General features: G+C 52.9%; 1 protein-coding gene across 2 annotated transcripts in view; it reads right to left on the bottom strand.

Annotated features, from left to right (window-relative positions):
• Positions 1-26,557, bottom strand: part of ANTXR1 (ANTXR cell adhesion molecule 1) — a 197,460-nt gene that overhangs the window by 7,307 nt on the left and 163,596 nt on the right. The gene's annotated exons all lie outside the window — the stretch shown is intronic.

Raw genomic sequence — 26,557 nt, 5'->3', positions numbered from 1 at the left:
TGGAGGTAGTATCGGGTTTTCCGACTGCTAGTTTAGTGCCTTCTAAGTGAGCTGCAGCCTGAAGCCTCCACACTCCACACCTGGCTTCCAGAACAAAGCTGGTATAGAGGGAGACTGTGGCACCCAACACGTGACGGGAGCAGGCCCCGGAGCCCCCTGTCTCGCGCACTCTCTCCACGCCTCCCGCGGCACCAAACTGCTGTAACTGATGCTTATAGGACCTCCCACCATGCTTTGCACACACAGTTGGCCGATGATGTCTTTACACGTACTTATCGTCCTGAAGAAAGGTGCAGACCTGGCAGGGACGAGTCCCTGGGGTCGGTTACAGTAAGATGCAATTAGGACTTCAGGGAGGGTGTGGCTACAAATTAAGTTCTTAAAACCTGGAACCAGAGGAGCCAACACAAACACTGTAACACTTAGACCATATAATTGGCCTAAAGATCAGTTTACACGACATCATTTTTTGCTTGTGAGAGGATAATAGAGAGGCCAGATGTTCTCAGTGTCACATATGCCAGCAAATCTGCACCAGTGTTTGCTTAAAAGGTTGCTAGGGCGACCGGAGCTCTTGGTTCGCACACTGGTCTCTGCAACCCAGTTAAATTCTTTGCAGTATTGTTTTTGGGTGGTTTGATTCGAATCCAACATTTGGCCTTGACCTCAGTTTACCTCGGCTCGCTCATTTACAAAGTACGGGTGCCAATTATTTTCACACATTAGCAACAAAATATTCTGGTTAAATTCTAAGAAGAAAATGCAAGAATATCTCCTGCTAAGTGGTGGCTTAGCAGGACGCGAGGTGGCTTTTCTCCTAGGCTGGAAAATGCCATTTTGATTGGACCGAACCTAATGGTGTTGAGAGGATTATTGGAAAGGTCCAGGCGTGTCATTTTTATTCATTATTTTCACTGTGTAGAAATGAGACCGAGGGCTCAGGCTTATTTATATATGGTGCCCAAGATGACACAGCAGTACAGGGCAGACGTAGGACTGCAACCGGCTCTGCTTGCCTTCGCCACTCATCCTTGTTCCCTGTTATCCTGAATAGAGACTAAAAAAGCAAATCTTTTCTTGAATCACTTGTAGACAGAATCACATAATATAGCTCCTGGCCACAATCCATCAACTCTTGACATAGCTGTCAAGAGATCTTTCCAGAACACAAGTTTGGTCAATTCAATGCCCAGCTCAAAATCCTTCAATGACTCCCCATTATCTTTAGAATAAAACCCAGACACCTCTGATGGCATGTACGGCTCTTTGTGATTTGGTCCTCGCCTACATCTTTCAATTACTTTTTGCCTCCTGATTGCAGGATGTCCAACTTGGCCCACGCTGAGCCCCCCGCAAAAATTTGTGAGAATATAATATGCCATTTGGCATCCTTCTCCGCTTCAACGTTGCTCCCCAACTGGTGGCTGAGTGTCTCTGAGATGGCCTCTGGGTCTTCTCCTCTGGAGATATTTATAGGTTCAAATTTAAGTTGGTGCTCAACAAATACTGCTTAGATCCCTGAGGGTTTCTGAGGTGGAGCAAGCCTTCTTAGCTCAGATTTTTCCCTGCAAGTTCAGGTTCTCAAAGGATCAAAGGTCCATGAGCTTGCAGTTGTGAATTTAGGTCTCCTCAGTCACCCCCTCATGGTCTCTTTGGGTTGTCTATCTTCTAGGTTCTTGGGGAAGGGCTGGCAAGAATCCTACGTGCTTCCCTTGATTTCCACACTAGACATGTTAACATGTTACATTTATTTGTTTATTTATTTAAAGATTTTATTTATTTATTCATGAGAGACACAGAGAGAGAGAGGCAGAGACACAGGCAGAGGGAGGAGCAGGCTCCATGCCGGGAGCCCGATGTGGGACTCGATCCCAGGACCTGAGCCAAAGGCAGATGCTCAACCACTGAGCTACCCAGGCACCCCAACACGTTCCCTTTCAAAAAACTTTTTTGGGGGTTACTTTTGATTGATTTATCAGATGAAACTATCCTTCAACAAAACTCTTTGCCTAAATTGGAGGTGACACATTCTGAACAATCACGGCATAGTCATGAAAGATGAAAGATCTCGTTGGCCGGGTTCCGGCTTCTTCCTGGTTTTGAGCCGTAGACACTGATGGTCCACGGAGAAGAGAGACAGGGAACCGGTGGTGTGGGGCTGTTGTGTGCTCTGTGGGTCAGGGCTGGGAGGCAGAGTTTGGACCACCAGTTGTACGACTAACACACTCATTGTGAAACCTTGAGTAAATCACTTCCGCTCTATGGGTCTAAGCTTCTTGATGTATAAAAAATAAAGTTGTTGCATTAGCTCAACAACACCCACGGGCCTTTCAGGCCTTAATATTTCATAGCGCCGCCAAAACTGGAGTTGCTTTTGAGCCTTTTACTCAGATTACCGTAGTCTGATTTCTTTTGGGACAGCCAGTCTTTTTATACTACTGAATTTGGCCAAATGCTTTCTATTGTGCAGTTTTTGGTTCATCATTAGATTTATTAAAAATATTAAGAAGTAGAAAATTCAGAATTGGACCCTCCATCTTCTGTTCTTTGGTTACCGTGGTAAGAACTCAAGCTCGCCTGCGAGTCCCGAATTTGGGTTTGTGGCATGACCGGCGAGATGTGAGAAGAGCTGTGGGCTGATTGTGTGCAAAAGACTTGCCAGTGGTGAGCTCATGTGTGCTGAGTGTTATAAAACATCTGTTTGGGTATCAGGCACGCTCATTGGAGAGGGAGCTGGCTTCGGGAGATAGTTAAAAATATGCTATGGCTCCCAGAGATTAAACCAAATAGTTTCCTATGAACAGAGGTCACTTAAGGAAAGTGGATTTCACAGGAAGAAAACGAAAATAATCAGATGGAAAAAGTGTAACATGCGTGCCAACTTTCTTCTGACAAATACCTTTTCTCTCTAGCCTCGTTCTTCCATTGATTGTCGGGTTTGGAGGTATTTTTCAAGTTACAAACGGATGGGGTTTCTAAAGCTTGTCTTAAGTCAGTTGTTTAGGATTAGGAGCATAGTTTCTCACTTAAGTCACTCCTGTAAATGGGGGTTGGTTCTTAGGCTAGACCACAAAAGCTCACTGGTGTATTGAAGGCAATTGACGTAATCCTGCTGAAGTCGGTGCTCTAGTGATAAATGAGACACTGAGTAATGAATGGCGGGAGGGCTGGGTTAGGTGACTTCATAGTGCCCCCCATCCCACCTATACTGCTCTCCATTTGTTATGTGTACACTCGTCCTTTTGACACATGGTTTTCGAGGGCTGGCTATGTTCTGGACACCTTCTAAGGTGTTGAATTCAATGATGAGCAACCAAAACCAGCCCTGGTTCCCTTGAAAAATACAGTCCACAGGTAAAGAGAGACATGGGTGAATCAATCCTGCAAACAAATGGACCCTAGTAACCACATCTGCGTTCCGTGACGCTGGCCAGCAGCCGGCACCTAACCCGAACTAGGCCAATGAGATTCTCTCTTTCTGGAATCTGGAATCAGAACTGAGTTCCCCACTGAGGCAGTCAGTTAGGGTTGATCCTTTGAACAGAAGGGATCAAAGTGGGAACGGGGGGTGGGGGGAGTGCTGGCTGTCTTCTGCAAAGTCAGGGAGAAGTAGAGTTCTGGTTCTGTCTCGAAACGACCCCTCATACCCATTCACCCCTCCCTACCCTCATGTCACTCTACCTTCTGTAATCTGGGCCTCCCTGTCCTCAGCCTTTCCCTTTTCCCAGTTATATTTTGGTTCCCATATGAGATCTCTACACACGCACACATAAATGCAAGTGTGCATGCACGTGCATATGGATGTTTGTACACGTACACAAGATCTCTAGCTCATATGTAGGTGAACATATACACAGGGACACACAAAGTTGTCTTCTTACTTAAACGCTTCAAGGCCTCCTCACCGTCTGTAGGAAAATGTCCAAGTTCCTCGGCATGCGGGCCCTGGCTCCCTTTGCATTTCTTCCCGCCACCTCAACTTCTCCACTGTCTTTGAACCCTACGCTTCAAGCTTTGGTCCATCATTGAAACGAAGCCCCCATACTCTCTGGCTCTTTGTTTGGCACATTCGTTCACGGCCCAGTTCCACGACGGGGATGAAATGGCATAGAGACCCCTGTCTTGCTTCTTTCCCCTTCCCCGCAGCAGGAGCCGGCGGAGGGCAATGGGAAGGGTGTGTTGTGAGGGGAGAGGCCAGAGTCCTTCTCGACTGCCTTCCCTCTGCCTCACACGTGCCCTGCCTATAAATCTCATACGGCAGCCTGCCTTTTATGTGCTGTTCATGCGAAAGGATCCAAGGTCAACTCTTTCAGTTGTTTGATTCATTTTGCTGACACACGTGCTGGCGCACTTTCCATAATAACTTCTTCGGAGGCCAAAACCAGGGGTAAGATGAAAGCGGAGAGGAAATATTTGGTAACAAGAGGAAACGAGGAAAATGAAGGGGCAGGAATAAATATGGCTCATCTTTTGTGGGACAGGTGCAGGCATGGGACTTGTGAAGGATCACTACTATGCAGTTAAGACTTATTTAAGAATAAAATTCAAAAAAAAAAAAAAAGAATAAAATTCAGGGCACCTGGGTGGTTCAGTCTGTTAAGCATCTGGTTGGGCTCAGGTCATGATTCCAGGGCCTGCATCAGGCTCCCTGCTCAGTGGGGAGCCTGCCTCTCCCTCTCCTTCTGACCTCCCCACTGCTCGGGTGCACGCTCTCCCTCTCAATGAAAAAAATAAAAAAAATCTTTTAAAAAAGAAAAGTTCTATATTTTCTTTGTGGAAAATTTGGAAAATGTACAAAAGAAGGAAGAAGAGGAGAAAAGAATTTTAAGTTCTAACACTCAGAGCGTTACCATGTTGTTCTTATCCTTTCAGACTCCCCCCCACACACACACACGAGTGGTGCATATATTTAGAAAAATGGGAATCATTCTATACAAAAATTTTGTAAATGATATACTGGGACTATTTCTCCCCTGCCATTTTCAGTATGATTTGCAATGATTGCATAATCTTCTATCACATGGAAGCGCCAAATGCAGTTATTAAATTCTTTATTGGACAATAAGAATCCATCTAACTTCTAATTTTCTCTAACACGCCTTCAATAAAAGTCTGAAAAGTTCTAGAATCAATGGTTCATCTTTGACTTGGATTTCTATATCCAATTTCATGTGTGAGATTGGCCACTTTTGTTGTGTGCTGTTCATTTTTCATCAAGATTATGTTAATTTTACAAAAGCAACGGGGAAGTTTTCATTTTTAATATATTCTATATTTATGAAATAGCATAAGGGTTATTTGTTCATTAAAAGCATGAGAAAATTCTCTCTCAATCATTCCAGACACGCTGTTTTTCAAGAATGCAGTTCTTTGAAAAAGAACTTAAAAGACTTAAAAGTCTTTGCCACAGGTTATTGACCTATTAAGGTTTTGAACTCTTTGTGAGTCCATTTCCATAATTTATCCTTTCTTAGAAAACCATTCATTTTATCAAGATTTTTAAAGCATTTGTGTAGGTTTGTGCTTTGCACAACGGAAATTCTCTCGGTTAATTCTTATTTGTGGTGATCTCTCTTTCTCTCTCTCTCTCCTTAAAGATTTTATTTATTTATTCATGAGAAACACACAGAGAGAGGCAGAGACCCAGGCAGAGGGAGAAGCAGGCTCCACGCAGGGAGCCCGACGCGGGACTCGATCCAGGGCCCAGGATCAGGCCCCGGGCTGAAGGCAGACACTAAACTGCTGAGCCACCCAGGGGTCCCTGGTGATATCTCTTTTGTAATCATTAATATTATACATATTTGCATGTTCTGACTTTTGTTGACTTTCAAAGATTTGCCAACGATATTAGCATTTCCAAAAATATTTTAAGACTTACCTCTCAGTTCTACTGATTTTGCTTTATTTTCATTAATTTGTTCTTATATTCATAGATACCTTGTTTCTGCTTTCTGTGGATTTGTTACACACTCTTTTCTTAGTTTTAGCTGAATACTTGGCTCATTTATCTTCATTTTTCTTGTTTAATAATGAAAAAATGTAAGGCTATGATTTTTCCAAATCCCCCAAGTTTTAATCGTGGTGTTCCAATTGTCATTATTTTCTAGAATCTCATAATGGTAGTTTTGATTTCTTCTCAGACTCAACATCAATTTATGAGGGCTTTTAAACTTCTAATTGCTTAAAAAAATATTTAATCCCTTATTCACTTCCGCCCTTTTCTTTTTTGTGTGTGTCGCCTATAAAAAAAAATCATACTTTCTTATTTTATTTTACTTTTTCAGGTTTCCTTTGTTGCCTAAGTTATAGTCAATTTTTACAAGTTTTAAAAATAATATGAATTCTCAATTTGATGGCTGCACTGTTAAATAAGTATTCACTGGTCATTTTTTTTTTTTTATTAGATTAAAGCCTCTAAATTGTTTGTGTAATCTGCTTGCCCTCCTGAGGTCTAAGGGTGGTGTGGGTTTATTAACTATTCCCCCTAGATATTTTAAACAATTCTATTTGCTCAAATTTTACTTTGCTCCTTAGTCATTGGGCCACTCAAGGGCAGTAGGGAGTGGGTCTCCCTCAGAGCAGTGGAGGCAGAAAGAATTTCTTTTGTTCTAAAAAACACTCTCTTCCTGTTTGGTGGTCTCTTGTCTGAAAAGACGTGTCTGCCATTAATTCCCTCTCCTGGGTGCGGGGCCATGGTGAGGCAGAGTCTGTTTCTCTACTCCCTCGATGCTGGGTTGGCTTGTAACGATTCTGAATAATGGGATCTGATGGAAATGATGCTGTGCTAGCTTTGAACCTGACATTAAGAAGTCTGTAATTTTCTGCTTCCTGGTTTTGAGGCCCTGAGCCTCCAGGCTCCTCCACTGTACCGGGCTCTGCAATCCTCGACTCCATGCGGAGGAGCGCGGAGGACAGAAGAGTGAGGCGAGCCACCTTCTTGAACGTCTAGCCCAGTTGACCTTCTGATGACTCCAGCCCTAGCCACTCTCTGACTGCAACTCCGTCAGGGATGCCAAGGGAGAAATACACAGCTGATCCCGGTCAGCCCACGGAACTATAAGAGAGAACAGCAAACCGTTGTTCTAAGCCACCGTGCTTTGGAGTGGTTGGTTACGGAGCGACGCCGAAACGCGCGGCAGCTCATCTCTTTGTCCAGGAGGGCCGTTCCTGGTTTGTGGAGCTGAACATGGTGCTTGTTGTAGGCTTCTCCTTTTTTTCTTTTTTCTTTTTTTTTCTGACTCTTAACTTGGCACCCTTCCCAAAATTTCTGGTAAAGATCCAGATCTGTGCTCTACTTACTGCCTGCTTGGCTAGAACCCCACATCGCTAGGCTCCAAGGGCCCCCTGGAGAAAGAGGAGGTCCCTGGATGAGAGAAGGATATGACCCCAAAGGCAACCACCACACATTTCCCGTTCTGTTTCCTGAGATGGCCTCGCACTATGAATTGTGAAGTGTAGGCTGTTACGACGATAAGCGAAGGCTGGACTGGGAGGGGAATGGGGACCCTGTTGCCACAAGGGGAAGACTTTGCCTATTTCCACACTCGCAAGCCGACTCGCGTGAGCTGCGCCCGAGACACCCCATCACGCCCTCCCCGGCTGCCAACGAGAGTGTGCCCGGGTTCTGCAGTCACGTGCAACACGCGCGTTCAAATCGCCCACTGACGGGACCGTCTTCTAACGTTCCATTAACCGCTGCATCGAACGGAGACGGAGACCCACACGACGCCACAGGGAACTGTTTTACAGCCCTTCACGTTCTGCCCTTTAAATACCCTCTTTCAAGTCTCATCATTAATTATAAAACCATGGCACGGTCACCTGCATCTGTCTAGGTCAGGCCGATTTTTAATAAAAGAAGAAGACAAAATAGAAGTGGAGAAAGGAGATCGAGGAGAAGCGATTAGGCGGCCAAAGTGCCGTGAGTGGGGACTGGCTCTAAAAATTCAGCCCATCGGAGAAGGACAAACATTATATGGCCTCATTCATTTGGGGAATATAAAAAATAGTGAAAGGGAATAAAGGGGAAAGGAGAAAACATGAGTGGGAAATATCAGAGAGGGAGACAGGACATGAGAGACACTCTGGGAAACGAACAAGGGGTGGTGGAAGGGGAGGTGGGTGGGGGTGGGGGTGACTAGGGGATGGGCACCGAGGGGGGCACTTGACGGGATGAGCACTGGGTGTTATTCTATATGTTGGAAAATTGAACATGGATAAAAAATAAATTAATAAAAAAATAAAAATAACAAAAATAAAAATTCAGCCCTCCCCGGGCAGCAAGGCGAAGACCTGTGCGGAGACACAGAGAGCACCCTTGAGAGGTGGCATTAGTCAAAAATATTTGTTGGCTCAAGAGGAAGTAGGTCTGTAAGGTCTGACCCGGGCAGCATACTCTACTGTTTCTTAATTTTGCTTTTTAAAAGGAAACCAGCCATCGGTATTGACCCTCCCCTCTTCCTTGGTGGCACCGGGGCCCCTGTAGCACCACGGGTCCTGCTAAGCCCGTGGCGGTGGCTTCTCCAGAGAGCCACTGGTTTTAACTGGCACCTCGGAGGAGCCTCGGCGGGAACGGTCCTGCTGAGCAAGTGGAAGTCTGACCCGGGATGAGCTAATTTTGTTCAGAATCTTCTCTCCCAGTGAACAGGCTCAGGGAAATTCCCCCTGCCCTTGTCCACGTCCCCAGGGAAATGGTTCTGACTACTTAGAACTATCATTAATATAATCATGATTTTATTTACGTGGAGGTATTTGCCTTAAAAAATCGATGCTGGGGGTATCCCTGGGTGGCTCAGCGGTTTAGCACCTGCCTTTGGCCCAGGGCCTGATCCTGGAGACCCGGGATCGAGTCCCACGTTGGGCTCCCTGCATGGAGCCTGCTTCTCCCTCCACCTGTGTTTTTTTTCTTTTTTAATTTAGATTATTTATTAGAGAGAGAGAGAGCATGTGACAGGGAGTGTGAGCAGCGGTGGGGAGGGGCACAGGGAGGGGGAGTAGGCTCCCTGCAGAGCGGGGACCCCACACGGGGCTGGACCCCAGGGCCCCGGGATCGCGCCCTGAGCCGAAAGCAGATGCTCCACCGACGGAGCCGCCCGGCGTCCCCTCAGCTCTCTCTTTTGAACAACATGAGCCTCTGGGCTGGAATGACTCGAGGGCAAAATGCAGCAGGAGGTATGGCTCCTTGGGGTCGGCCCGGGAACCCCATAGGTTTGAGAATCTGCTTGGGTTGAGGCTTCCTGCCGCACGGTTCCCTGCTAGCCTCCCGGCCTCCACCTACCCCTTCGTGGCACCTGCGGTCGCCCTGGGCTGCATTTCCTGCAGAAGGGCCCCGCCTCCCCAGGCTCCCCTCAGTCAAAACCTGCTCCCCCATGGGCTTCCCCATGGGCCTCCCCGTTGTAGCCCTCCCCACTGTCAGCCCTTCCCACCGCAGCCCTCCCCACTGTCAGCCCTCCCCTCTGCAGTCCTCCCCGCTGTCAGCCCTCCCCACCGCAGCCCTCCCCTCTGCATCCCTCCCCGCTGCAGTCCTCCGGCCGCAGTCCTCCCCTCTACAGCCCTCCCCTCTGCAGCCCTCCTCGCTGTCAGCCCTTCCCGCCGCAGCCCTCCCTGCTGCAGCCCTCCCCGCCACAGCCCTCCCCTCTGCAGCCCTCCCCGCTGTCAGCCCTCCCCACCGCAGCCCTCCCCTCTGCAGCCCTCCCCGCCACAGCTCTCCCCACTGTCAGCCCTCCCCTCTGCATCCCTCCCCACTGTCAGCCCTCCCTGCTGCAGCCCTCCCCACTGTCAGCCCTTCCCACCGCAGCCCTCCCCTCTGCATCCCTCCCCTCTGCAGTCCTCCCCACTGTCAGCCCTCCCTGCTGCAGCCCTCTCCACTGTCAGCCCTTCCCACCGCAACCCTCCCCGCCACAGCCCTCCCCTCTGCATCCTTCCCCGCTGCAGTCCTCTTCCCCGGCGCCTTCTCTGTGCCCTCCCCCTAGCCCGATGCCTGAGCCGTGCTGCCCCGTCGTCGTCGCTGGCACCCTCTCCCCAAGGACGCCAAAGGTGACCGCGGCAGAGGCGGCTCGTGACCTTCACACCCGTTTTCCCGCCCTCCCTTCAGCGGGAGCCCGGACGCCCGCGGGATGCAGCTCCGGCCCGACCCCAGAAGCTTCTCCCAGGGGGTACGTGTGGGAGGAAAAGAGCTCTCTCCTGTGTAAACCTGTGTCACTCCGACTTTCTGATCGGCCGAGCCCCTAACCTGAGACCTAATCATCCCTAGAGGCCCCTCCTGAAGACGCCGTGTAAGCCCGAAGGACCTGCCGCGGCCCGGCACCTGGGGGCTCGCCCGGTGGGCCCCTGGCCCAGGCCCGGCCCTGGCTCGCCTCTTAGGTTCGGGCCGTGAAGGTGGGCACCTCACTTGTCCTTCCTTCCCCGGGGCGATCTGCCCCAGCCTGGGGGAACCACCTCAATCTGCTTGCACGCGGCCGCGCTGCAGGTGCGGGCTGCTGCCGTCCCGCCGGGGCGCCGCTCAGGGCCCCTCCGATGGAGACCGGAGGACACGGAGTCAGAACCCTGAAGCATCACGGCCGCGGGCCGCCCTGGGCCAGACACCAGAGGTGGAAAATTCATAGCGTTCGAAATCTGGGTTTCATTTCGGAGCAAAAAAGCATTAATTTGAGTCATCCAACCTCCAAATTGGTTTCAGGCCTCCGCTGGGACCCGATCCTCTTCCTAAGTACAAGACCACGCAGAGCTGGGCCTGGAATGAGACCGTCCTGACCTGGTATCGAGGTGCCCCCCCGCCCCCCCACCCCCCCGTCCACTTCGGAAGCACCTCGCGCCCCCCGGGCGGCACTAACGAGGTATCTGCGCGGATTCTCCCCCGGCTGCGCTGAGCCCAAGTTCTGCAGGATCTGAGACGAAGGGTCTGGTCTTAGCGAGCGTGTTCGGGGAGCAGCGACAGAGACCTACAGCTCGAGTCCTTGGGAGAGAGGCCGCCGTCAGACACGGCAAAGCTTTTGGGGGGTCTCGGCGCCTTAACCGTAAATAGAAGATGCTGTTAACGACCAGTTCATCTTGGCCGCCGGTGAGCGTGGGCTCGGCGGAGACGTCCGCTTGGGGGCCGCAGACCGGAGCAGGCCGGCCGGGGGTCCGGCGGGTGCCCACGTGGCCTGGCCCCAGAGCCCTCCCGGCGCCTCCCGCCGCAGCGCCCCTCCTGCAGCACCGTCTTGGCCTCCAGGCTCTGCACTCCTGCGCCTCCCTGACACCCCGGGAACCAGCTCCAGCTCTGCCCCCCGGGGCCTGCTCCGCGGGCCGGGCCGGGGCAGGTGCTCGCACCCACCTGCCGGCAGGACAGGCCGACCAGCCAGCCTTGCGGTTGGCGCGCCTCGTGGCCGCTCTCGTGTTCATTTCGGCCGGGCTCGGGGGCGGCCGGGAGGCTGGGGTGCCAGGGGCGGTCAGCGGGGGCTGCGAGGAGCCACCTCCCTGCGCCCCCGATCAGGGAGGCCCGAGAGCTCGGCCCGGGAGGCTGTGCGACCGCAGGAAACACAGGCCTCACCCCGACGCAGCAGGACGGACGGACGCGAGGGTCCCCGCCCACTACCTTAGGCCCCTCTCCTCTCAGGACTGTGACAGGGGCGGGTTTCCTGGGCGCTCCGGTCCACTCTGGACACGAGCCAGGGCTCAGGGGCCCGTTCCTCCCGCGGACCCACGGGCCCCCCCCCCGGCCTCCCAGCCGCTCCCTCGGAGACCTCGCTGGCCCCCTTCCCAGTGCCCCCCGCTGAGACCCCGGGCGCCTGCCATCAGCCTGGCCGCCTGCTGGCCCTTCTCACCTGCGCCCCGGGGCCACCAGTCCCTGATCACCTGGACCTCCCGACCTTTGCCGGCGCGCTTCCCGAACACGCTCCCTGCCTCCCGACGCTGCTTGGCCAACCCGGTGTCGGGGGCTTCAGCTCCCGCCCCTCCTCGCTCGGGCCCACCCGAGGGCCCCACGTGGACCGCTGCAGCCCCTTCCCCACCCAGGCCCGACCCGAGGGTGGCCCAAGGATCTGCCACCTGAGGGAGTGCGGGGGCAGGCCTGGCCTCCCAGGGCAGGTGCACAGCCGTCGCCGTCGGACACCCATGCAGGCCCTGAGGGTCACGATCGGGTCTGTACCCTGCGAGCACACTTAAAGGCCTGGGGTGCGGGCGGAGGTCCTCGTGGCCGCGGCTTATGTGACACCCCCCCCCCCGCCCCGTAATCCCAAGCCCCCGCTGCCTTCTAACGCGGGTATCGCTCTTCCCATTTCCAAGACAAAGAAGCGGAGGCTCTCGAGGGCTAAAGCCAGGGCCACACGGGGCAGACAGGGCTCAGCCCGGGGGTGTGACTCGGGGCTCACGCGCCCTCCCCTCGCGGGGTCGCCTCTGAAGCATGTCCCGGGGCGTCTCCGGGGGCATCTCCCCCGCCTCCGGCTACAGGGGTGTGCGTGGCCACGGCAGGGGAGGGGGGAGGGTGTCCCTTTGCAGGGTTGGGGGCCTGTTCGCAGAGTCAGCTCCGGAGTGAGTTCAGGCCCAGGGCCCGGACACCCTGTGGCCCCAGAGCGTCCAGAGGAAGGATGTGACCTCATGCGGAGTAAGAGCCACCTCTGTTCGCCTCCAAAGACCTTGCCGTGTGCACGCGTGTGCGTGTACGTGTGTGGGGTGGGGTGGGGGGCGGGGGTCTGGCCTCCCCCTGCGCTGCCCCCGCCCAGTTCAGGGGGAGGAGGCCTCCCCCTGAGGCTGAGGCTGGGAGACGGGGTGGGGGGCAGCACGCAGACACCCCGCAGTTCTCCACGGCTCCCCTGCTTTTCTGGGAGTTTCTGCTGCAGACGGGGCGCAAAGCCCGAGCGACGGCGGGGCTCCTCGTCCTCTGTGGCCGTGACGACTGCTGCCCTCCCATGTGTCCCTGCCTTCGTTCTTCGAGGGCCCGGCCTGTGTCGTGGTACGTGATCCACAAGCAGCTTCTGGAGCGGCCCCGACATCGAGGCGTGAATTGCAGGTTGTCCGACGGGCTCGCGGGCCACGCCGCAAAGCTGCAGAGTGAGCCAGGCCGCGGCCTTACGTGCAGCTGCTCCGTCGCCGTGAGCCTGTGCCCTGCTCTCCCCGTGTGCGACGCGGGCGCCCCCGGGAGAGGGCGGCAGACAAGGCCCGAGACACCCTCCTCCTGCCCCCCCATCCAGCACGGGCCTGCCGCTCTCCGCGGAGGGTCCTCTGTGCGCATCTCACGAGGTCCCCCCTTAAATCGCCAACATGCTACCCGGGGCGGCAAGGCTGGCACCCAGAGCTGTGACCCGTCCTTTCGAGGCCAAGGAAGGGCGCCCAGGACGGTCGACTCTGGGGCTGCCGGAGAAAGCGCCTCGGCGGCTGGTGGGGGCAGGCAAAGGAGGACTGCGTGCGGCCTGCGCTTCGAGAGGACAGTGAGCCCATGAGGCACGGGGCCACCCACCCGGCCGGGGCCATCAGACGGCGAGGACAGGTGCCACCAAAGAGCCGCCCGTGCTTCTTTCTGGCCCACAGCTCAGCTTCCCAAGTTTGTTCAAAGACCCGAGAGGGACTAGTTTAACCTCCAAGGAGGTTCCGTTCCTACATCAGCCACGCGGTGTCATGTGGCCGGGCCACCAGACTGTCGATATTTTGGGAATATCCTCACAAGAGGGATTGGGGTTGAACCCCTCTGCCCCCGCCTCCCCCATGTCATTTTTCAGAGGGACATGACGCTTCCCGAGCTGTCCGACCGCCGCGTTTTGGGAGGGAAGGGCAGGGCATGAAGGCCGAGATGGCGCGTGGGGGGTGCAGGGACACCTGGACACTCTCCGCTCTCGTGGGGGGACGGCCTCGGGTAGCGGCGGGGCCTCGCGGGCACTTCCTGGAAGAGGGCGATGCAAGCCCATTTTCTGAAGCTTTGAAGTAGAACATTCACTGGAAGACATAGGCCTCTTCTCCCTCCTCCTCCTCCTCCTCCTCCTCCTCCTCCTCCTCCTCTTCGCCATCCAGTGGTTTTGGGCTAATCCCCTTCGCCCTTCCAGCCTGCTGTTGTCCCGACTGAAATTACAGTAGAGCTTAGACGGAAATGAGAGCCACTAAACAGGCTCAGGGGGGAAAGACAGTTTTCTTGGGTTGTTGGGTCATTCATTACCAGATTTCGGTGCGACTGTTGCAGAGAAGGACTAATTTTGCAGTGGGGACAGATGGGGACACTGACGGTTCCGTCACTCTGGAATTAACATCTAGGAAAACGTCACCGTCCACTCAAGACCAGTGAAAGAAAACTGGACACCGGCTTCTTAAGCTCTCGATATTTTTCACTGTTAAGGGTTCAGATCCTGGGCCAGCACGCCAGAAAACATGACCTCATCCTACTCTGTCGCTGGGTAGAGGAAAAAAAAATCATGAACTAAATGAAGATCGAATTTCATACCAAAGCCCTGAGTCCAAAAGCCTTGGGGGACCTCTAGACAAACCAGAGGGCGAGTTTTAGCGATGGTGACCGTGCCCATGAGGGTCCCAGGAGGCCGGGGCCATGGACGTGAAGATGGTGCTGGACGCTGGCTGAACTGTCAGCAGAGGTGGCCACCGTGTCATGGTGGGACCGTGCATGCCTCATTTTTAAAATTAATTAATTAATTAATTAATTTATTTATTTATTAATTCATGATAGACATAGAGAGAGAGAGAGGCAGAGACACAGGCAGAGGGAGAAGCAGGCTCCATGTAGGGAGCCCGACGTGGAACTCGATCCCGGGCCTCCAGGATCGCACCCTGGGCCGAAGGCAGGTGCCAAACCGCTGCGCCACCCGGGCTGCCCTGCACACCTCATTCCCATGCAGTCAACTGGAGCATTCTTCTACCCACCGGGGAGTCTAGCTCAGACATCACAGATCCAGTTCTACGATCGCCCTTTAAATCTCACATCTGCTTCTTTCTCTTTCCTTAAATTATCACTTTTCTCACTAAACAAAAGCAATTAAGAGCACTAAATTTTTATGGAAAAAAAAGAAAAAAAGACAAAAGGAAACCCCAGACTCACTATTCCAACATGACGACTATCAACACTGGGGGGCTATAGGTTTGTGTATTGATTTATTTCCACATTCCACCATTTTCACATTTCAGTGGATTCCCCTCATTTTGGGAGACGCAACGGGAACCCAGGATGATGATCGTCTTCCTTTCCTTCTCCTAATTCTTCTCCTGGATGGGAAACTGAGTCCAGGCAAAATCTGATGGATTCACTGGCAGTCTGTCCTGGATGAGCTGTCCTGGGGTTAGAACTGAGATCCCGCTGAATGCCTTTTGCTTTATTTTTAGGTCTCCTTTGTAGTCTCACTCACGGCAAGAGTTTAATTGTGATATAGGAACAAGATGGGGCTTTACCTGGAGAACTTAAAAGAAATAATCTTTCCCTTGGGTACGTGGGCTAATAACCCCCTGCCCCCGACTCTGATGTCTCCTAAAGTGAGATTTTTACTGTATTTTAGGTGTGTGAAGCCGTACGGGTACTTTTGGAGAGGTACCTTAAGTAGGTCTTAGCGGGATGTGACTATTTTGGGGGAGAGCATCCACTGGCTTCCGTAACTGGGGAGTCTCTTTATAGCTCTGAGTCAATAAGCAAGTGTTATAACCACGCAGTGTCACCTAAGAGCTCCACGCCGTGCCTTCCCAGGTGGCTCCACTTCTCCGTGTATAATTGAATAAGCGTTGGGTCTTTCTGTGGCATTCCGTCCATCTTCTCTATTCCTTGAATGGCGTTTTGTTTAACAGGTTCATTTTGTTACGACGATTCACGTGGGCTGTATTCCCCGGACACGTCAAATAAGACCTCCCTTTGCATTTGAGGTAACGAGGATCCCTGTAAGAGTCTCAAAACAGATCTGATACAAGGGACAGGAATCATCGGAGCATAGGGACCGGCAGGGTCCAGTGCTCTATCTTCCAGTGTTATGGTTAGTTAGGATCGGCCGCCTACGGTCTCCGCGCGGACGGAGGAAGGACAACAGACCCTGTCTTCACCATCCACCAAGAGAGGAGTCAACTGCTTGCTACATAAATTCATCCTAAGCAGTACATTCAACGGAAGAGTTGCCTTTTTTTTTTTTTTCCCCCGGAAGAGTTGTTTTAAAGAAACAAAGAACAACATACACAGACTTGCTTTAAGAGCGATTACTGTAACATAAACATTGTGTAGTTCAAAGAGGCTTTTTCTGTTGTATATACAAACTGTCAGCTTCCTGGTGTCTCAGACCTAGAGATTTCAGACCCAGTGACTTGTGACTCTGTCATCACGGGGGGAAGACTCTCCTCCAACTGTCCGTTTAGCTACATGGAGGCATTACTCATCATCCCAGCCCCCGCGGTAACTCTTGACGGGTGAAGAAACCTAGTTTCGGGGAACCGTGCTGCAGTGGCAACGGCTCAGTCCTGCCCCAGAAACTCAGAGTCCTGCACCACCTTGTCTACACATACCTCGTCTTCATGAGGAGAAGGCAGAGAGAACCATCCCTCCCTCCCACGGCTGGAAAACCCGAGCTGTAGAGAAGAGGGTCAGACCACAAGGTCTAAGGTTTCTTTGCAGCCATGAGACTGTGTTGGCTCCCTTCGCGGACGTTTCTGTTAAATAGCTCTGCCTTTTTGATAGGTGGGACCGTCAACAACATAAACGTTCGCCAAAACAGACTCCGAGTTTGGTGGCCTCCCATTTCTTTAAATCATGGCCTGAATGCTGAAAAGTTATTAGGATGCAGAAAGGTGCCACGTACAGTTGGGAGAGTTTCTCTCCATTACTGTTTCCTTAGCAAGTGCTACTTAGGTTTTCTTTTTCTTTTTTAATTTTTATTTATTTACAAGAGTCACACAGAGAGAGAGAGAGGCAGAGACACAGGCAGAGGGAGAAGCAGGCTCCATGCACCGGGAGCCCGACGTGGGATTCGATCCCGGGTCTCCAGGATCGCACCCTGGGCCAAAGGCAGGCGCCAAACCGCTGCGCCACCCAGGGATCCCACTACTTAGGTTTTCAGTAGCTAACAGCCGGTTCAAAGCACACACAGAAAGAACAGCTTTTGGAGCAGCTCCTGATGGTGGAGGTGACTGTGGCCAGGTTCGGCTCCTGCGTCAGATGGACCACAGAGTCCACGAGCACTTCCTACCACACGTGCTGCTGACTCCCGGCGGTGAGTGGAGCCTGGTGCTTGGGAGAATGGGGTCAGGATGCGGAAGGGAAGTGGGCGAGCTGGAACAGGAGGTTGCATTAGGTAAGACCACTTCCTGGTTAGGATGAAAAGCCAGGTCTACCATTTGAGTAAAGAAAATCGATACTGTTATGGGGGACTCCCAGCCCCGTCCCAGCGTGGGTGAAGATCTGGGGGTTTCAGACTGGTCACCGCGAGGCTGCCGTGCGACTGTTCAGGGAAGGATAATGGATTCTCAGGCCACAATGGGGACGCCAGCGTCCCTCCTCTGCTTTTGGGGACGGGATCACACCTCCTGGGAAGGCCAGTTGGAGCAACGGAGAAGATTCCCAGGAGAGCTACTTGATCATCAGCATCACCTGGGCTGCTTGTTAAAAACAGCCGCCAAAACCCGACCCGGGGGCCTCCTGAGTCAGAGCCACCAAGGGAACCCATCATTTCAGTGTCCTCGGAAAGCAGTTATTAATCAGTTAAGCTTCGTGATACGCGAAGAGAGTACATTTGTTAAGCACAGAGCACGGCGCCTGGCTCATGGCAAAGGATCCAGTTATTAGCAATATAAAAAGCGGTGAATGAATAAAAGAACAAGATCGACTCTGCCAGTTAGCTCAGGGACACCAATGATGCCCTAATTTTCCTCAGCGGTGTGCGGCGTGCGGTTGGCGGCACGCGCGTGTGAGCGTGGGTGCGTTTTCTCCTGCTGGTGGACACTGCGGTGTTAACCGCAGGCTTCAGATCTTCAATCAGAGAGATGAACTTTTCTCCTTTCGGAGAATTTCTGGTAGGTGGTAGGAGGAGATACATCTGCACGGAGAAGCCTTCTGCTCACGGCAGGGGCCTCCAGCCCGTTCTGCTTACACCTGCTCCGTCTACGCGTCAAGCCTACCAGCAGGACTACCGAACCCTGGTAAAGAATCTGGGGACTTCTCAGGAAGACGCAGGCTCTGGGAAAAGTAGCCCATCCCCGGTGGATGAGGAAGTTGTGGTCTCGGGCCTTACGGGCTTAATTCTCTCAAGCATTAATTAAGACCATGAAAGAGAAACATAAACTTTGTACAGTACAGCCATGAGCAGAACTAAAAATGGGCTTCCTGATGTCAAAACAGGGCAGCTGTTAAGGCTCCGGGCTTGTTTTAGTTGGACCTGGGCCTTTCCGACCGAGCTCTCCAGCCTTTGGAACCATCGACGGCCCCCCCTGCCTTGGGAGCCCCCTCCCCAGTCAGGTGGTGAGTCCTGCGGCCTTTCATTCCTGCTCCGGGTCACGGCAGGCGGCTGCGGAGCCAGGCCGGCCTTCCCTGCTGGTGCCGGGTTCCCGGAGGCTGTTGTGGTTTCGTCCCTGCTGCGATTGCGGACTCCTGCTCAGGGTTGGTCACAGTCAGGGCTGGAAGTCTCAGCCCTCCTAGCAGGGCTCCAGGCCCCCCGAGATGGACCGGAGTAGGAGCTGCATGAAAAGGTGACCCGGTGGGCACCCTTGCCCGCCGGGGGACCTTCCCAGCAGCTGCCGCTCCTAACCCACCGGGCCACAGTCACAGTCACGCGGTCCCCCGAGGGGGGTGCTTCTCCTGGGCTTTCCAAGCAGTCTGAGTTCCCGACTATGGCACATTGAATCGATTACTTTTAGACTGGCAAACACAATGAAATCTCCTTTATCGACTTATCCTTAGTATGGAAATATAAATGGATACCCAACCCAACCCTCTTTTTTTTTTTTTCCCCCAGAACTGAAAATAACTTAAAAATTCCCAGCTGTCATCTATTACTATTGCCTTTAGTTCAAGAGCTTTTAAAATAAATGAGCTTTAGAAACGGACCCAGAGCTTCTAAAATCCACTGCAGCGGAGTCCTGCCAACCTAATTGTCATCAACAAACACACGGAGTGGTTCTTCTGCGATTTCGCCCAGAGGCCCGGGAGCACGGACCCTAATTGTTTTTGCGTCTTGCACGGACATTCTCGTGAGGAGCCCACCACCCTGTGCCTCCGCGCCTCCTTAGGAGCTCGGGGACACAGAGTCCCTTGCACTGAGGTCTCTGGGGGTTTGGGAACCACCCGAAGGACTTGCCCCTGAGATCATCTGTGGGCCCTTCCGAGAAGCCACTCCAGGAACCAGCCTGGGGCAGGTCTAGCTCTTTCATGTGACCCGAACAGAACTTCACAACCATGTGACTGAAAGGGGAAAGACGTGTTTTCATCATTTGTTCTCCAGGAGACTCCAAGCTCTACAGGGAAGAGGGTCTTTCCTGCATACTTTCTAGTGCCTAGAAAAATGCATAGATTGTAGGACTCTGTCCCTACGAATAGGCCCCTCCCACGCAGGCCTTCCTTCTGGGCCTGTTCCTTGCCCGGTCTCCATCCCTAACCTGCGATAAGATCGTTTTCTTCCAGTGACAGTCACGATATGTGCCAACCTCTGTGCTAAGCACTTCACACGTATGATACGGCGCGTAATCCTCCAACTTGCTCATGAGCTCATTTTGTGGGTTCAGAGAGGGGAAGTAGCCCAAACGGCACAGCGCGTGGTGCAGCTGGACTGCAGAGCTAGCGTGCTTCGGCGGGAGGTCTGCTCCGATGCTCTCAGCGGAGTGGTGCTGAGCCTGAACTGGCGTGGCAGGCGTGGAAACAATCACACTACCTTGAACTCTCCCCACGTTGCAGTCTTGTTCCATGAAGAGGGACAAGGGAGCCATTTCTAGGACCTGGACACCGGCCAGCGGCAGGGATGGAGAGCCCCGAGGCCCGGAGCACTTTCGGTGGGAACTGCTGACTGATGAGGGGAACGTCAGTCCTTGGCAGGAAGCGAGGACAGATCATTAAACAGATGGTTTATAAGTTCCAAAGACAGGAAATGGTGGTCATCCCTGTGAGCAAAGGTTTGCAGGGAGCAAATCGTGCCAAACCTCATTTATTTTTTTGCAAGTCCTACTAGATTCGTGGATGGGGGCTGACAGACAGACGGAGTTTATCTGCATTTCAGCAAAGCATTTCACACGATGCCTCCCAGCACATTTAGAGAAAAGATGGACAGATGTGGGTGAGATGTTTAGCTGCAATTTAGATGGGTCAGAAAAGGTCGAACCCATAGCGTCCAGGGTGTTGATTAATGTAGCGGCGACAACGGTCATCTGTTCTGGGTTAAGGACGCAGTCAGCACTTGGCAGATGTTTGGTGGTCGCGTTAACCTCGTGGGGAAGTCCTTGGCGGCCCCGCGGAAGGGCTCTTTCTTTGATTCAGCAAACATTTACGGAGTAGATGAAGGGTTTGGGAAGTGGAGGGAACGAGGGGTCTGATCCTTGACGAAGGGAAGGAGAAGCTGGGTCCAGCCTTTCGGCCTCCGGAGCTCGGCCTCGCAGACGTGGGTGCGACCAGGGCAGCGCGGGTCTTGCACTACGTTAGGGCTCCTGCGTTTCAGAAGCGCTTGGGAACGCTGAGGGGAGGTCGCAGGGCGACTGTGGGAAAATCGTGCGTGCAAATGTGTGTGCGTGTGTGTGTGTGTGTGTGTGTGTGTTTGGTCTCCTGCCCCGTGGGCCCGTCTAGAACCAGAGCGTCTCCCTTCTCTGTTTTTCACACTGGGCTTCCAGGAAGATTTCATTTAAAGAAGGAGTTCTCTCTCTCTCTCTCTCTCTCTTTTTTTTTTTTTTGGCACAAGAAGGCCTGAAAACTGCAGGCTCCGGAGAGATCCGAGATCTCTGTTGGCTCGAAAAATGAAGCGGCCCTTAGAAAACTGGACCCGAGGAGCAAGTGCCGAAGGCGGCTCCAAAAAAAGTTCTGGCTTCATTTCCCACCTGCCTTTGCCCTCCGGGTCCTCAGTCTCCCTGGCGAGTCTAGACGAGTCCCCACTTCCAGGCTGGCGTCTCCTCTCTTGGGGGCGCTCCTTCGCGGGTCCTGCAACGATGGGGTCCCCGGAAGCTCCTTGTGGCAATTGCCTTCCTGAGTGGAAATGACCGGTGGCTGGTGGGTTGTTGTCCGAGGAGACGCGGAGGGCGGACGGGATCCCTGGCTGGTGCCGTTTCAAGCCGTCCGGCCACGCGGAGAGGTTGGGGAAAGAGGGAGACATGCGTTGGGCCAGGGGAGCCGGCATGAATGTGGCTTGGGGGAACACGGCTTTCACCGGGTTCGGTAGTTCCATCGAGATTACTTTTTGAATCATCCACAGTCGGCCGGCACCGGCACGCTCCTCGACGCTGGGGGTAGATACCGGGGCCCAGGCCCGCACCCTGTGCTCCTAAAGCTTACGGTCCGGGGGGAGGTGGCCTCCAGGGGGAGGTGGCCGACTTCACTTAAAAATTCATTTCTCAGGTCATCAGTAACTCATCAAGTGCCTGTTGACAGCGGCGAGGGGGAGGCCCCCGTGGGGCTTAGCCTGACACGAGCCCCTGATTAAAATCCGCCCTAGTGGGTAACGACGGTTGAGGTGGACGTTCTGACCAGGCCCCAGGGCAGGCGACTCCGACCGCGTCCTCCTCCCTCGAGCCACTCCCGGGCCACGGCTGTCCCCGGCCCCGCGACGCCCGACCGGTCGGAAGGCATCCGGAGCAGAGCCTGCTAGGAAGGGACCCGTGGGGGGCTGGTGGGACCGCACGGCCCGTCGGGCCACCAGTGAGCTAAGCCGTCCTCGGCCAGCGCCCCGGCTGTGTCTCCGCCATCCGTCCGTCCACCCCGGGCCACCTCACCCCGCCCTCCCCGCTGCCTGTGCCCCAGGACGGCCCGCACGCCCGCCTCACTCGCCGCCGCCGCCCTTCCAGCCTCCCTGGCACCCACTCTCCCCGCGGCGTCGACGGTTGTGTTTGTAGAATACGAACCGGACCGTGTGCCTCCTCGACGGTCCCCGCACCGCGAGTCCTCCGCGCTGGGCCCAGCGTCAACGCCGACGCCTCCCCGGGTTTACGGCCCTGGCTGCCCCGCTGGCCTTACCGCCCTCCATCCCCACTGCTCTCTGCCCTTGTAGCCTTTGCACCACCGCCCGGGCTCCCGTCTGGCCGTGGCCAGCTCCTGCCCGTCATTCGGACCTCCCGTGGATGTCAAGCTCTCCCAAGACAGGGCTTTGCTGACCATGCAGGCAAGACATCCACCCTCCTTCCACCCTGCGACCCTCCAGCAGACCCTTATCTGGGGGTTCCACTTTCCACAGTCTCAGTACCCCCGGTCAACCACGGCTCCAAAACCAGAACTTCTATGTATCGCCCGACGGTCAGTGGTCGCCACCACGCCGCCATCATTCACTTCCCTTCATCTCATCATGCGGGCATTTTATCCTATTTATTTATTTATTTATTATTTATTTATTTATTTATTTATTTTTTTGAATTTTATCCTTAAAAAAAATTTTTTTTTTATATTTTATCCTCTTACATCATCACAGAAAGGATGAGTCCAGGATGGTAGAGTGTGTTCAGAGAGAAGAGAACACCACGTTCACATAATTGTTATCACAGTAGGTCGTTATAATTGTCTTATTTTACCGTCATTGCTGTGGATCTCGTGTTGGGCCTGATTTATGAATTAAACTTCATCACAGGTATTGAAGTATAGGAAGAAGCACAGTATATATAAAGTACTTGCTGCGGTTTCAAGCATCTATCAGGGGGTCTTGGCACATGCTTCCCCCCCATCCCCCCAGACAAGGAGGGACAACTGTATTCGAGTTCGTGGCACGGCACTGGAATGCTGGGAATCCTTGAGCGTAAATGCCATGAAAGCACCCGGCCCCTGGTTCACCAGGGCTTAGAACGACAGATAAACACATGTCGGATGGACCAATGCTAGTTTTCTCATTTATCAGTGTAGAGCCTAAGCTCTTCGGTCATCTGTAAAGACAATTTCCTCATCTGTAATATGGGAGCGAGAACACCCACGTCACAGGGTCATCGGAAGAAATGCCTTGAAAGTAACCGCAAAAAAAAAAAAAAAAAAAAAAGGAAGAAAGAAAGAAAAGAAAGTAACTGCAGATTGTATGGCTTTTGGCAAGTACTAGTGATCATTACTGCTCGAGTCAAGTGGGTTCCCGTTCTGGTAAGGTGGTGGGGCTACTATTTGCTTTCTAGAAATTTTTCAAAGCTAGAGAAGGTAATCCCGTAAAAGTACACGTACCTAGAAGAGAGTTTTAAAGGCTGCAAGGCCTCTCTTCCCTGTGATGATAGTAGAGAAAAGAAGCAGCCGAGAGACCTCCGTAAATGCTTGTCGGCTTCATTTTCCTTTTCTTTCCTTGCGAACCCTTGTGTCGAGGGCTGACTTTGCAGGGATCGCTCTGCTTCAATAGAGTGAGATGCTCGGCGACGTACAAAACCCACCCAGAAGCAGGTCGTCTGCAAGTGCTTTATTTAGCCCAATGCTTCTCTGCTTCAAACAAAACCCTAACAGAGCATGGGGTGGAGCATGCGAGACGTCTGGCTTCGGACACAGAGCCGGGGACAGAGACCCGCGCAGGAAGGCAAAGTCCCGGCTGACCCAGCAGAACACCAGGAAGGGCTGGGGCAGATTCCCATAATTTCGGGAATCCTCGTTGTGTCCACAAAATACAAATGGTTGGAGGACTCAGGGCCCGTAGGAAGTCATGTCGCCCCCTCCTCACAAGTGTCTTCCAGGCCAGTCCTCCAGACCAGTGCTGTCCAGTAGAAACAGGACGCACACCACTTGGGTAGTTTTTTAGTTCTCTAGGAGCCACATTTGTGAAAAGTGAAAAGAAACAGGTGAAGTGCATTTTAATAATAATGAGTGGTAGGGAGGTGGGCGGGGGGTGGGGGTGACTGGGCGACGGGCACTGAGGGGGGCACTTGATGGGATGAGCACTGGGTGTTATTCTATATGTTGGCAAATGGAACACCAATAAAAAAATAAATTAAAAAAAAACAAATGGAAATTAAAAAATTTTTTTAAATTAAAAAAAAAAGAAACGGGTGAAGTGCATTTTAATAATATAGCTTATTTAACCCAGTATGTCTGGGAGGTTATCTATTTATTCATAGAGACACAGAGAGAGAATGAGAGGCAGAGGGAGAAGCAATGTCTGGGAGGTTATCATTTGAACATGTAATCAATAGAAAAATCACTAAAAAGATATTCCATATTTTTTTATATTATAACTTTGAAAATCCAGAGTGTGTTTTATCCTCATTGCATATTTCATTTCTTTTTCTTTCTAAAGATTTTACTTATTTATTCCTGAGAGAGAGAGAGAGGCAGAGACACAGGCAGAGGGAGAAGCAGGCTCCATGCAGGGAGCCTGATGCGGGACTCGATCCCGGGACCCTGGGGTCATGCCCTAAGCTGGAGGCAGATGCTCAACCATGTTTCGAGGCAGCTGCCTTACCAGACAGTACAGCTCTAGACTACTTTTGGGGTGTTTACGGCCTAAAACCACCTTTTGCTACCGGTGGGGGTGAAACGGGGAGGTCACAAGTAATTTTTTAAAATGCGACTCCATTTGTCATCCCACCCAGCGGCTTAGTGATGTTCTCACCCGGACGAAGGCCCTGGCCCGCTCTCCCACGACCGTGAAGAGCCTACAAGAAAATTCTTTACTTTAAAATTCCTGCCATGGAGGGGCTTTCTATCTTCCGATCCCCATGGACTTTTTAAGGTGTGAAAACTATATTTGAAACTGCATCTGTCTATCACCTCTGTACTCATCGGTCTTCTGCAAGCGACAGCTGGGAAGATGACTCATTTAACATCAAATCTTGTTTCTCTCCTCTCTAACCCTGGCGTTCCTGGGGGTGGCGGGGGAAGATTTATGAGAAGCTGTGTTTCTTCAGGGAGGGACGGTTTGTTCCAGGGCTTACAAAGCTAGAGAATTCCAATCATCAACTCGTTGGCCGTTAAAACCAAAAAAAAAAAAAAAAAAAAAAAAGTCAGCTTGGAGATGGATGAGAACCAAACACGTCCTCAAAAGAACGGGCTGGAGAGAGCAAGAAAATTAATTACAGAATAAAGGCATCCAAAGATTCCTGTTCTCCTTTGACACCGAAGTCGATCGCTTGGGTTGGGTGAGTTTTACGAAGGACGGGCATCGAAACCTGGCCGCGGGTGATCCTCCGGGGGGCACAACCCTCCTTCCGGCAGGAGAGTGCACAGCCCGCTGGAAGCACAGCCGCGCTGCTGGACGACACTGGAACGTGCCCGTGGGCCGGCGAAAGCTTCCGGAAGCCTGCATCCAAGCCGCTCAGGAGTGGCCCGCTGTGGGCGCAGACACGTAGGCCGTTGGCTTGATGCTAATTACCCGTAAGGTCCAATTTTGCCGGGAGATGTTGCTTGGATCCACGAGCAGACGCACCTGGTGGAGAGCCGCCTGGCGCAGCCCACGGGCGGCGGGGACCGGGGCCTCGGGCGTTCTCACGGGGCTCGGTCTCCCTTAGAGGCGTGCTTGCCGCTTACCTGCGCGGAGAGCCGCCTCCGTTCTGCAGATGCCTTGGCCATCGCTGAGCACCCCTAGGTCTGTCGACGTGCTGCAGTCACCGAGGCAGTGGCGCCAGGACTCTGGGACGCTTGCTCCCACCACCAAAGGACAAGACACGCCACCGCCCTTCTATTTCTGTCTACCTCCGTGTCTAAGAAACCCCACGTCTCTTGCTCAGAGCTACCGTCCTTGCTAGAAAGAGAAAGGAAGGGGGACACGTCTAGTGCGGCAACAGGGTCGACCCCACGGTAGAATCTGCAGCGGGCTCGCTTTTAGTACTCGCACCACTAAAGGCCAGTGGATGTCTGCTATGATGCCCAACTTTCCAGACTCTGTGACATTTAGGAATTTGCCATTACACATCACCTTTAGTGAGCAGAAGAGACTATGGAAAAGCTTACTCAAGATTGACTCCGTTTAGAGCTTGTATTCAAGTCAGAGGCCTTGAAAAGTCGGCATGCGGCCAACGTGACGGCGGCCCATGCCTGGGCATCAGCCCCCGAGGCCACGCCGTTCAATGGGGCGACCCCGTCCAGGGGTGGGAGGAACCCAGGAAGGCAGCGAGGGGCCGGACGCTAGGGAGCGAGCATCCGCGGGGCGCTAGCTGTGCCAGCACCGTGGGTTCTGGACGCGGCCTTGCGATCCACGGCATCAGCCAAAAGGGAAAAGATACAGAAGCACCGAAACGTTAAGGAAATCCCGTAAGAACGAATCTGAAAAGCGAGCCTAGTAAAGTCAGAGAGTTGTTTTTCTACTAAACTGTCCAAAAAGTCAAAGTTATCAGTAAGCGGCGGTGACAGAAGGTAGGGGCAGCCATCCCAACGAAAATCTAATGTTCTAATAGCCTTTGTTAAGCCTCCTTTTCCTGGAAGATGCCCCTAGAAGGCAGGGTGGGCCCGCTCTCCTCATTAAAAGGCAGAGGGTTTGTTGCGACATTGCGGCCCATTATGGAAACGCAAACGCGCTTGCTACCAAGGGGACGCCGCGGAAGT

Source organism: Canis aureus, chromosome 11 (genome assembly GCF_053574225.1).
Source record: "Canis aureus isolate CA01 chromosome 11, VMU_Caureus_v.1.0, whole genome shotgun sequence".
NCBI lineage: Eukaryota > Metazoa > Chordata > Mammalia > Carnivora > Canidae > Canis > Canis aureus.
The sequence above is the reverse complement of the archived record's forward strand: the minus strand, read 5'-3'. Positions and strand labels throughout refer to the sequence as shown.